We start from the raw sequence: 12,061 nt of genomic DNA on the forward strand, positions 1-12,061 counted from the left end.
TCTAACGATCTGTGAAGCACCGAGAAACGTGATTAAAGAATACATACTGGTTCCTCTTCGGCCCAACACTGACTGGCTAAGAGAAAAGAAAGCAAACTGTTCCCAGGGAAATGTAATTCTTTAAAACACAGCAGTTACAATGCCGAAGAGGCTTAGAATTTTTACCCATATCCATTTTCACTTCGAGACAAAAAGAGTAAGAATAGGATACTTTAATAGTAATGACATTCAAGTAAAATCCACTGAAAAAGCCTAATACACGAAAGCTTACTGTAAGAGAATTAAATTAATAATATTTGTTCAAGGCTGAGAACAATGTATTCCTCACTCGGTGAAAGATTTCTCTGCCGTTCTCCTTAGAAAGCCAGTTTCTATAGGCATTGAAAGTATGGCTCGGCGCTGAAAGTATGATTTACCGGCAACCATTCTGGAATATCTATGGCAGAAAATGAAAATGTTGGCCCTTTTCCTAATCCTGCTGGACAGGTTAAATGTCTGTTTTGCCCTCGAGTATCATAGTTTGCAAAGATAAAACATCATAAAATGATCACCCAAAAGATACGAGTTTGTGTTTAATTCATTCTTAGGATATTCAGCACTCTTACAGGTAAAGGTCATAAAACCTTCCATAGAGTTGTAAGTTTCATGTACTAAGATATATTTTTCAATATTTCAAGTGGTATAATTTTACACCTTAAGAGGCAATTGCCAGAAATTACTAAGGTATATCACATGAACATAAATTCACAGTAAAATTATTTTTATTTAATATATTGTTAAATGTCCCTTTATTCAAAAGTGGTGTTCTCAAACTATCAAACAATATGCATAAAACAATTTGGAGGAATTTGAGATCCGACTGGAGAGGTAATGATGTTAAGAAATTTTAAACTTAATGGCTTTAAGGTGTGATAATGGTATTATAGTTATATTACCGTCAAAGAATTTTTATCTTCTAGTTATTAATTCCTAATTATTTAGAATGAAATGATATGATGTCTGGCATTTCTTTCAAAGGAACCCAGTGTGATGAGGCAGGAGGGAAATGAGTGGGGATTTAGATGAAAAAAGACAATCCCCAGCATAGTAGAGTGATGTCAGCCAGACATTGGTATAGAAATTTCTGGCCCTCATCTTCCCTAGAAACATCAATCTAAACAGCTATCCATAAACAAAAATACCTTCCCAACAGCTAAGAAATTCCAAGTGAAGGATTACAGCAACTGGGTAAAGCACAGAAATAAGAAAATATTGGGGTGCCTGGGTGGCTCAGTTGATTTGAGTCCAACTGTTGATTTTGGCCCATGTCATGATCCCAGGGTCATGAGATCAAGCCCCACATTGGGCTCTGTGCTGAGCATGGAGCCTGCTTAAGATTCTCCCTTTCTCTCTCTCTACCGCCTTCCCCACCCATGCGTGCTCTCTCTCTCTAAATTAATTAATTAATTAAAATAAGAAAAGAAAAAAGTAGGAATTGAATGTGATGAGGGTAGTTTACATTTCCCCTGTTCCTGCCAAGCCCAGGCAGCCCATTATAGAGAGAGATCCTGTCCCCATGGGGAAAGGAGACAGAAGTAAGCACCTGACTACACCACAGACCTCAGCACCAGGCCCAAACCAGCCCTAGGCAAATTCTTGCAGCCCCAGCCTCCCAGCCCACCTCAGCACCAGGCCAATCCCCACGGACCCAGGCCTCAAGACCTAGGCAGGCTCCCACAACCAGGGCTCACAGTCCACCCCAACACCAGACTGGCAGCCACAGACCTAGCCTCCAGATTGGCTCCCAGCGTGCTGCAGCTCCAGGCCAGCCCTAGTAGACACAGTCTCCAAGCCAGTCCCTGCAGCTCCAGGCCCCAGGCAGTTCCCCAGGGACCCAGGCTCCTAGTCCATCCCAGTTCCAGGCTGGTTCCCACAGACATAACCCCTATACTTGTTCCTACATATCCAGGCTTCAGACCAGCCTCTGTAGCCTGAGCATGCTGATCCAGGGCTATCCCAGCATTGGACCAACCCCATGGACCCAGGGTCCAGGTCCACCCACACAGGCCCAGGTCCCATCACCATAGATTCAAGCACCTGGCCCACTATAGTAACTGCAGGCTCCAGGCCTGCCTCCAAGTTTCCAGGTACCAGGTCTGGCCATCTGCTGACCCAAGCACCAGACCTGCCCACCTGAGAACTCTAGCAGCAAGTCTTCCCACAGACACCACCAGACAGCCCACCTAGAATCCCTGGACAGGCTGACTGGTGAAGGGCTTTTCCAACTGGATCCAGTCTGTAACAATTGGAAGAGGTGCTTACTTTCTCAAATGAATAGAAACCAAAACAAGGCCACAAGGATCATGACCAATCAAGAAAACACCAAAAGAAACTAATAAAGCCCCATTGACTGACTATAAAGAAATGGAGATCTATGAACTGTCTGACAAAGAATTCAGAATATTCTTAAAGAAACTGAGATAACTATAAAAAACAAAAAAACACAAGTAGACCACCAGAAGAAATTAGGAAAACAATGTATGAACAAAATGAAAAGTTCAACAAAGAAACAGAAAACATTTTTAAAAACTGACTGGAAATCCTAGAGTTTAAGAATACAATGACTGAACTGAAAAATTCCATTGAAAGCCTTCAGTAGCAGACTAAACTAAGCAGAAAGAATTAGTGAACTAGAAGTAGGTCATTGAAATCATCCAATCAGAAGAGCAAAAAAAGAAAGAATGAAAAAGAGTAAGGATAGAGGATATTATTAAGCAAAACAATCTACACATTATTGGAATCCCAAAAAGCAAAAAGGAAGAGAAAAGGGCAGAAAACTTATTTAAGGAAATAATGGAGGAGAACTTCCCAAATCTGGGAAGAACTTCCCAAATCTGTACACTCAAGTTCCTGAAAGTAATTGATCACCCCAAAATTTCAACCCAAGACAATCTTCTCAAACACATAACTAACATCAAAGACAATGTGAAATTTTAAAAGCAACATGAAAAAAATTCCTTACACATACAGGAACCACCAGAGACTATCAGGAGATTTCTCAGCAGACGTTGTAGGCCAGATCGGATGGAATGATATATTCAAAGTGCTGAAAACAAAGCAACTGACGACTAATAGTACTCTACAAAGTTGTCCTTCAAAACTGAAGGAGAGATAGAGTTTTCCAGAAAAGCAAAGACTAAAGAGTTAATCACCATGTCTTATAAGAAAAGTTAAAGGGAGTTCTTTAAGCTGAAATAAGAGGATGCTAATTACGATCATGAAAATATACATGATGGTAAAGTACATCGTCAAATTCAGAATGCTCTACTACTGTAAGATGATGGTGTGTTAATTATTTAACTATAGTGTAAAGGTTAAAAGACCAAAGTATTAAAGCTAACAATAGCTATAACAATTTGTTAAAGGATATACAACATAAAAAGAGGTAAACTGTGACATCAGAAACATACAATGTGAGAAGCAGAGATATAAAAAATCATCGATTCACAAAGAAAAATAGCAAATAAGAAACAAGGGAACTACAAAACCTCCAGAAAACAATTAAGATATCATTAGTAAGTCCTTATCAGGAATTACCTTAAATGTAAATGGATTAAATTCTTCAACCAAAAGGTACAGAGTGGCTAAATGGATTAAAAAACAGTACTCAACTATATGCTGCCTACAAGATAAACACCTCAGCGTTAAGGACATACATAGGCTCAAAGTAAAGGGATGAAAAGATATTCCATGCAGATGTAAACCAAAAGAGAATAACGTTGGCTATACTTATATCAAATAAAATAGATGTTAAGCCAAAAATAAGAAGAGACAAAGGTACAGATCTGAAGGGAGATATAGACAATGATATGATAATAGTAGGACTGCAGTACTCTGCTTTCAGCAATGGATAAATCATCCAGACAGAAAATAAATAAGTAAACATTGGACTTGAACCAAACTTTAGATGAAAATGAGCCTGAAAGACATATGTAGAGCAGTCATCCAACAGTAACAGAATATACAATTTTTTCTCAAACACATAGGGAAAATTCTCCAAGATAGATCATATGTTAGATCACAAAACAAGTATTAACAAATTTAAGAAGACTGAAATCATATCAAGTATCTTTTCCAACCACAATGTTACGTAGTTAATACCATTGTCAATAATAGGAGGAAAATTGGAAAATTCACAAACACGTGGTATTAAACAACACATCCCTGAGCACCACTGAGTCAAAGGAGTAATAAAAAGGGGAATCAAGGAATATCTGGAAATAAATTAAAATGGAAATACACCATACCAAAAATTTATGGGATGCAGCAAAAGCAGTTGTAAGAAGAGAGTTTATAGTGACAAGTGTCGACATTAAGAATCTAGAAAGATCTTGGTGCACCTGGGAGGCTCAGTCAGTTAAGCATCCAACTTTGGCTCAGGTTGTGATCTCCCAATTCATGGGTTTGAGTCCATGTCAGGCTCTGTACTGACAGCTCAGAGCCTAGGTCTTGCTTCAGATTCTGTGCCTTCCTCTGTGTCTCTGCCCCTCCCCTGAATGTGTTCTGTCTCTCTCTCAAAAAAATAAACTTTAAAAAACTTGTCTTTAATAAAAAAAGAATTTAAAAAGATCTCAAATAAACAACCCAACTTTACACCTTAAGAAACTACAAGAGTAAACTAAGCCCAAAGCTAGCAGAATGAAGAAAATAACAATCATCAAAGAATAATTAAATCAAATACAGAACAGAAAAACAAAAGAAGAGATCAACAAAACTAAGAGCTGGTTTATTAGAAAGATGAATAGGCAAACCCTTTGCTAGACTACAGGGAAAAGATAATACTCAAGCAAATAAGTTCAGAAATGAAAGAGGAGACACTACAAATGATACCACAGAAATACAAGGGATCATAAGAGACCACCAAGAACAATTACACACTAACAAATGGGAAAACCTAAAAGAAATGGATAAATTCCTGGAAACATACAACCTATTGAGGTTAATCATGAAGAAATAGAAAATCTGAACAGACCAATAATGATTAAGGAGATTGAATCAGTAATCAAAAACTCCCAACAAAGAAAAGCCCAGTCCAGATGGCTTCACAGGTGAATTCTACCAAATATTCAAAGAATTAATACCAACTTTAGTATTATTTAGTCTAGTTCTGTAAAAAATATTGTTCGTATTTTATAAGGATTGCATTAAATCTGTAGGTCCTGGGCAGTATGGACATTTTAATGACACTGGTTCTTCCAATCCATAAGCATGGAATATCTTTTCATTTGTTTGTCTCATCTTCAAGTTTCTTTCATCAATGTTTTATAGTTTTCAAAGTAGAGGTCTTTCCCCTCCCTGGTTAAGTTTATTCCAAGGTATTTTATTGTTTTGGGTGCCACTGGAAATGGGAATGTTTTCTTCGTTTCTCTTTTACTTCATTATTAGTGTAAAGAAATGCAACAGATTTCTGGGTATTAATTTTGTATCCTATAACTTTACCAAATTCATTTACTAGTTCTAGTAGTTTTTTTGGTGGAGTCTTTGGAGTTTTCTGTATGTAGTCTCATGTCATCTAGAAACAGTGAGTTTTCTTCATTTACTTTACTAACCAATTTACTTTACTTACCAATTTGTATGTTTTTTAAAATTTCTTATCTGGTTACTGTGGCTAAGACTTTATAGAATAGAAGTAGTGAGGGTGGACATCCTTGTCTTGTTCCAGATATTAGAGGAATAAAATCTGTTTTTCAACATTGAGTATCAGGTTAGCCATGAGTTTTCAATTATGTGGACTTTATTATATTGAGGTATGCTCCTTTTAAACCTATACTGTTGGGAGTTTTCATCAACAATGGATGTTGTACTTTCTCAAATGCTTTTTCTGCATCTACTGAGATGATCATATAATTTTTATCCTTTCCCTTATTAATGTGATGCATCCTGTTGATTGATTCACAAATACTGATTCTCCTTTGCATCTCTGGAATAAATCCCACTTGATCATGGTGAATTATTTTTTTAATGTATTGTTTAATTTGGCTTGCTAATATTTTGTTGAGGATTTTTGCATCTATGTTTATCAGAGATATTGGCCAGTAGCTGTACAAATAATAGTAAAATTTATATAGATCTACAAAGGATTCCAAAAAGTCAAAGCAATCTTGAGGAAAAAGAACAAAGCTAAAGGTTTTATAATCCCAAATTTCAAGATATATTGCAAAGCTATAACAATCAAGACAGTATGGTTATGGCACAAAAACAGACACATAGATCAATAGGACAGAACAGAGAGCAGAGAAACAAACCCACAATCATATGGTCAATTCATCTATGACAAGGAAGGGAAGAATATACAATGAAAAAAAGACGGTCTCTTCAACAAATGGCACTGGGAAAACTAGAGATCTATGGGCACAAGAATAAAACTGAACCTCTTTCTTACACCATACACAAAAAGTAAACTCAAGATGTATTAAAATTTAAATGTGAGGCCTAAAACCACAAAACTTCTAGAAAAAAAACATACACAGTAATTTCTTTGACATCAACCACAGAAACATTTTTTTAGATTTATCTCCTCAAGCAAGGGAAACAAAAACAAAGTAAACTATTAGGACTACACCAAAATAAGTTTTTGCACAGCAAAGGAGAGCAGAGCAACCTACTTAATGGGAAAAGGTGCTTGAAACTGAAGTGTCTGATGAGGAGTTAATACCCAAAATACACGAAAAACTTATACAACACGCATAAACAAACACATAGATCAATGGAATAGAAAACCCAGAAACAGACCCACAACTGTATGATCAACTAATCTTCAACAAAGCAGGAAAGAATACCCAATAGAAAAAAGGCAGGCTCTTCAACAAATGGTGTTGGGAAAACTGGACAGCAACATGTAGAAGAATGAAACTGGACCACTTTCTTCCAACATACACAAAAATAAATTCAAAATGGAGGAAAGATCTAAATGTGAGGCAGGAAACCATCAAAATCTTAGAGAGGAACATAGGCAGCAACCTCTTTGACCTCGGCCACAGCAACTTCTTATGAGATACATCTCTGGAGTCAAGGTAAACCGAAGCAAAAATGAATTATGGGCCCTTCATCAAGATAAAAAACTTTTGCACAGGGGTGCCTGGGCAGCTCGGTCAGTTAAGCATCCAACTCTTTATTTTGGCTCAGGTCATGACCTCTCATGGTTCATGAGATCAAGCCCTATGTGGGGCTCTCAGCTGACAGTGCAAAGCCTGCTTGGGATCATCTCTCTCCCTCTCTTTCTGCCCCTCCCCTGCTCACACTCTTTCTCTTTCTCAAAGGAAATAAATAAACATTTTTAAAAAAGCTTTTGCACAACAAAGGAAATAATCGATAAAGCAAAAAGGCAACCTGTGGAATAGAGGAAGATATTTGTGAATGACACATCTGAGGAAAGGTTACTATCCAAAATCTATAAAGAACTTCTCAAACTCAAGACCCAAAAACTATATAGTCCAGTTAAGAAATGGGCAGAAGACATAAACAGACACTTTTTCCAAAGAAGACATACAGATAGCCAACAAACACATGGAAAGATGCTCAACATCACTCAGCATCAGGGAAAAACAAATCATAACTGTGATGAGATACCCCCTCACACCTGCCAGAATAACTACAATTACCAACACAGGAAACAACAGATGTTGGCAATGATGCAGAGAAAGGGGAGCCCTCTTACACTGTTTGTGGGAAGGCAAACTGGTGCAGCCACTCTCAAAAACAGTATGGAAGTCCCTCAAAAAGTTGAAAATAGAACTACCCTCTGATCCAGCAATTGTACTTATAGATATTTATCCGAAAGAAACAAAAAATACTGATTTGAACATACTCATGAGCCCCAATGTTTATAGCATCACTATCAACAATAGCCAAATTATGGAAAGAGTCCAAATGTCCAATTACTTATGAGTGGATAAAGAAGATGTGATATATATGCAATGAAATATTACCCAGCCATCAAAAAGGATAAAATCTTGCCATTTGCAATGACATGGATGGAGCTACAGTGTATTAGGCTAAGTGAAACAAGTCAGTAAGAGAAAAACAAATATCATATTTCACTCAAATGTAGAATTTAAAAAACGAAACATCCTTTCCCATAGGGGAAGGGAAAAAAGAGGGAAAGAGAAGGAAACCATAAGAGACTCTTAACTACAGAGAACAAACGGAGGGTTGATGGAGGGGAGATGGGTGAGGAATGGGCTAAATGGGTAATGAGTATTAAGGAGGGCACTTGTTATGATGGGCACTGGGTGTTAATGTAATTGATGAATCACTAAATTCTACTCCTGAAACCAATATTACACTATTGGTGACAATGCAAATTGGTGAAGCCAATTTGTTTTGAAGAACAAAAACAGAATGGAGTTTCCTCAAAAAATTAAAAATAGAATTACCATATGATCCAGTAATTTTCACTACTGGGTATTTACCCAAAAAAGATGAAAACACTAATTTGAAAAATAAATGTAGCATTTTATGTCTATTATAGCATTATCTCCAATGACCAAGATATGAAAGCAACTCAAGTTATCTATTCAGAGATGAGTTGATAAAGATGTTCTTTGTATATATACAATGGAACGTTAATCAGCTATAAAAAATGAGATCTTGACACTTGCATCAATATGGATGGACCTAGCAGATATAATGCTAAGTAAAATAAGTCAGACAGAGAAAGATAAATACCATGTTATTTCATTCATATGTGGAATTTAAGAAACAAAACAAATGAACAATGAAAAAGTGAAAAAAATGAACAAAAAACAGGCTCTTAAAAACAAAGAACAAACTGGTCACCAGAGATAGGGGCGATAGGTAAAATAGATAAAGGAGATTAAAAGTACACTTGTCATGATGAGCACTGAGTAACTTAGAATTGCTGAATCATTATATTGTACCCCTGAGACTAATATAACACTGTATGCTAATTATACTTCAATTTTAAGAAGTGTTAATGCCAAGTATTCTCTAACTCTTCCAAAAAATTAAAGAATAATTTCCAAATCCATTTTATGAGGCCAGAATTTCCCTGATACCAAAACTAAGTAAGGACAATACAAGAAGAGAAAACTATTGGTCAATGTACCTGATGAATATAGATGCAAAAATCCTGAAAAAAAAGTTAATGAAATGAATTCAGTAGCACATTAAAATGATCATATACTGTGCTCAAGTGGGATTTAACCCTGAGATACAAAGATGGTTCAACATATGCAAATCAAACAAGATGACACACAACATTAATAGAATGAAAGATCAAAATCATGTGATCATCTCAATAGATGCAGAAAAAGCATTTGACAGAATTCAACGTCTTTATGTAACAGAAACTCTCAACAAATTAGGTGTAGAAGAAAAGTACTTTAACATAATAAAGGCCATAGATAACAACCCCACAGTTAACATCACACTCCAGGTTAAGGTTGAAAGCTTTCCCTCTGTAATAAGGAACAAGACTATCCACTCTCATTTCTATTTAACATAGTACTGGGAGCCTTAGCCACAGCAAATAGGCAAAATAAATAAATAAATAAATAAATAAATAAATAAATAAATAAAAGGCACCTAAGTCAGAAGGGAAGAAGTAAAATTGTGTTTGCAGATGACACAATTTTCTATATGGAAAATTCTAAAGGCTCTACCAAAAACCTGCTGGAATAAACAAACTCAGTAAAATTGCAATATACAAAATCAACATGCAAAAATCAGTTGTTTCTATACACTAACAACAATCTGAAAAATAAAGAGAACAAATCCATTTACAGTACTATCATATATATATGTGTGTATATATACACACACATATATAATACTTAGGAATAAATTTTACCAAGGAGGTGAAAGATCTGTATACTGAGAATTAGAAGACTAACTAGTGAAAGAAATTGAAGAAGACACAAAAAATGGAAAGTTATCCTTTGTTCATGGGTCAGAAATATTGTTAAAATGTCCATACTGTCCAAAGCTATCTATAGATTCCATGCAATCTCTATCAAAATTCCAAAGGTATTATTTTACAGAATTAGAGCAAACAATCCTAAATTTGTACAGAATCACAAAAGAACCTGAGCAACCAAACCAATTCCACAGAAGAAGAAAGCCAGAAGCATCACACTTCTGATTTCAAACTATATTACAAAGCTATAGTAATCAAGACAGAATGGTATTGGCATAAAAGCAGTCACACAGACCAACAGAACAGAAATATATCCATGCATATACAATCACAATAACATTTGACAAGGGAGCCAGGAATACTCAATGGGAAAAAGACAGTCTCTTCAACAAGTAGTGATGCGAAAACTGGATATTCACAAGCAACAGAATAAAATTGGAATCCTACCCTATACCACTCCCAAAAACTAACTTGAAAAGGATTAAAAACTTCAAACCAAGACCTGAAATCAAAAGAAACAAAAACACCAACTCCAAAAGATATATGCACCCCTATGTTCATCATAGCATTATTTATAAAAGCCAAGGCACAGAAGCAATCTTGGTGTCCATGGACAGATGAATGGATAAAGAATATACCACACACACACACACACACACACTCTGCAATAGTATTCAGTCATAAAAAGACAGAAATTCTACCTTTTGCAACAACATGGATAGACCTTGAGGGCATCACATTAAGTAAAATAAATCAGATAGAGAGAGACAAATACTGTATGATCTCACTTCTATGTGAGATCTAAAAGAGCCAAACTCATAAAAGAGAGAGTAGAGTGGTGGTTACCAGGGGGTAGGGGCTGGAGAAACAGGGAGATGTTGTCAAAAGGTACAAATGTACACCCATGACACGAATAAGTTCTCGGGATATAATGTTCAGCATGGTGACTATAGTTAACAATACTGTGTTATGTGCTTGTGTTTTAAATCTGAAATGTTCTCTCACACATATACACAAATGATAGTTATGTGACATGATGAAAGTGTTAACTAACCTCATTGGAGTAGCCATTTCACAATATACACATGTATCAAACCATCACATTGTATACCTAAAACTTACACATATTATATGTCTATTTTATCTCAATAAAGCTAGAAAAAATAGAATAAAACATTTAAAAACTGACCATGTATTAGTTGTAGAAGCTGGATGATATATACATAGAGATTTACTATACTATTTTGTCCATTTTTGTACATGTTTGAAATTTCTCATGTTAATGAAATTTTTAAAAGCAGCATTCAGGGGTGCCTGGGTGGCATAGTCGATTAAGCATCCAACTTTGGGTCAGGTCATGATCTCGCGGTTCGTGGGTTTGAGCCCCACCTCAGGCTCTGTGCTGACAGTTCAGAGCCTAGTACCTGCTTCAGATTCCATGTCTCCCTCTCTCTCTGCCCCACCCCCACTCGATCTGTGTCTCTCTCTCAAAAATAAATGAACATTAAAAAAAATTTTAAAGCAGCATTCAAATATTTGGCTATTATTATGACCAGAAGTCGTAAGAATATCTTAAGCTGAAGGATATCTACAGCAATAAAACAAATTAACAGACTCTTGAAAGAGAGCTATGCATCAAAAGATTTACATATCTATCAAACAATGAGCTGTTTTCAACCCCCAAAAATTTCTGCATGACATTTACTACAAATATCATCAATATAATCACTTACTGACAACTTAATAAATACTAAAGAAATAGATGCTTCAGCACTTGTAACTGAAGTTGGCCATTTCTCAGTAACAGAATTCAGGGTCACTGCAGTTAGGAAAGTTTAAAATATCAAAGGCAATCTACAAAGTTTTTAAAATTCGACCTTACCAGTCACATTATATTTTGACAGCTTTGCTAAGGGGCACTTTACCAGTTTATCTCACTGAATTCTCAGACCCTGTGATATGGACACCATTTTTTAAACCAAAAGAGGGAAACAAAGTTCCATTTCATTTCATTGACTGATAGTTAATTAAAAACCAAATTCAAATTTTGTCTTCAATATTGTGCTACAGTGATTTAAACAATATGCACAATATAGTTCTTTCAAATGAAAAAATAAAACCCCAAATTTTTAAAAATTACAAAAA

This window comes from Hyaena hyaena, unplaced genomic scaffold (genome assembly GCF_003009895.1).
Source record: "Hyaena hyaena isolate Hyena2069 unplaced genomic scaffold, ASM300989v1 scaffold_72, whole genome shotgun sequence".
Taxonomy (NCBI): domain Eukaryota; kingdom Metazoa; phylum Chordata; class Mammalia; order Carnivora; family Hyaenidae; genus Hyaena; species Hyaena hyaena.